Source organism: Centruroides sculpturatus, unplaced genomic scaffold (genome assembly GCF_000671375.1).
Source record: "Centruroides sculpturatus isolate CEXI.00-Female unplaced genomic scaffold, Cexi_2.0 scaffold1927, whole genome shotgun sequence".
NCBI classification, from domain to species: Eukaryota; Metazoa; Arthropoda; class Arachnida; order Scorpiones; family Buthidae; genus Centruroides; species Centruroides sculpturatus.
Window position 1 is genome coordinate 66,034 of NW_019386111.1, and position 1,437 is coordinate 67,470.

Here is a 1,437-nt window from a genome sequence, read left to right on the forward strand (position 1 = left end):
ATTTTAAAAGTATGTGTTTAAAACATTTCAAATCTAAATATAGTTGCACGAGGGGTGCTCAAAAAGTATCGAACCTTTGATCGGCAAAAATACATTTATTGGTTTTGCGGTACACAAACCCTAACTCCTTTCAAAGTAGATTCCTTGGTAATGTATATGTTGCAGTCAAAACCAGTTTTTAGTTAGAACGCGTTTTAACAAGTTGAAACTAGTTTATACTGGATGTCTTTGTTAAAATCAGTTTCATCTAATTAAAACTAGTTTTAACTCAAATTCATTTTTTACTAGCAGTAAATTCTAGTTTTAACTAGACAAAACTGGTTTTGTGTAGTTAATGTACTGCTGTACATGCTTTGGTTTTAGATAAGACTAGTTTTAACTTTTAACATTAGTTAAAACTAATTTTAGCTACGTAAATATGTTTGAGGGAAATAAATAAAGTTTTGTATAGTGATTCGTGGGAAGATGCCTAACATTTCGCTTATGAAGGAAATTATAGCGCTAATTTGGGTTTTGGAGCCTTCTAATGAAAATATCATATTCTGGAGTATGTTTTTCAAATAAAACTATGATATTTATTAAAAAGAAATTTCATATTGTGTTTACAATGACAACTTTTTCACTGTCTGTCATTTTAGCATCTCACCCCAAGTATCCGGGTGAGATGCAAAATGCCATTAGGGCAAAGTAACAAATGTAATTGCATAAAATTAATTTTTAAATTCCTTAACCAAATTTAATTTATTGCATATGTAGTACAAAGTACTTTATAGCAAGTATAACAGCACAGAATTAGGTTAGGATTACAGGTGTTAGGTTAGGATTAGGTTTTTTTAAAACACTTTTTGCCCTGTGAGCACTAAGAGGGCCTCTTTTTGCAAGTCCATTATGGGTTCGGCTAGGCCCACAATGGGGCTGCTGGGTGGTGAGGGACAAGGTCCGACATATCCAAACGAACCAACCTCCCCCGAGAAATTCCTGGGGATTTTTTGACCCGTTCGGATTTAAACCCGGGTCCCCCGAGTGGCAGGCTGCCACCTTGACCGCTCAGCAATCCGGCCGCTGAAGAATAGCGACAGCAGCACCTAGAATTCACAGTTCGTCTCTGTTCAAAATACTGACCGGGCCCGACGCCGTTATACTTCGGTGATCGGACGAGAACCGGTATTTTCAGCATGGTATGGCCGCTGTCTGGTTGGGTTGGGTTGGGTTAGGTTAGGTTAGGTTAGGCTAACCTAACCTAAAGCTAAACTAAACCTAAACTAATCAAGCTTCAAAGATGGTGAGCAAAATCACCACACAAACATACACCCTATTATACACACATACACTTACATGTATACACAATTGTCGTATTTGTCAACGTTTCACGGTCCCGAGCTAAAACATAGAAATCATTGAGGATCATTGTTTCATCAATTACAATTTTTTCCCTAT

At 37.0% G+C, this 1,437-nt stretch overlaps 1 pseudogene; it reads right to left on the reverse strand.

The window, feature by feature from the left end:
• Nucleotides 1-1,073: 1,073 nt before the first annotated feature.
• On the reverse strand, nucleotides 1,074-1,192 carry LOC111613656 (annotated as a pseudogene).
• Between the last annotated feature and the right edge of the window lie 245 nt (nucleotides 1,193-1,437).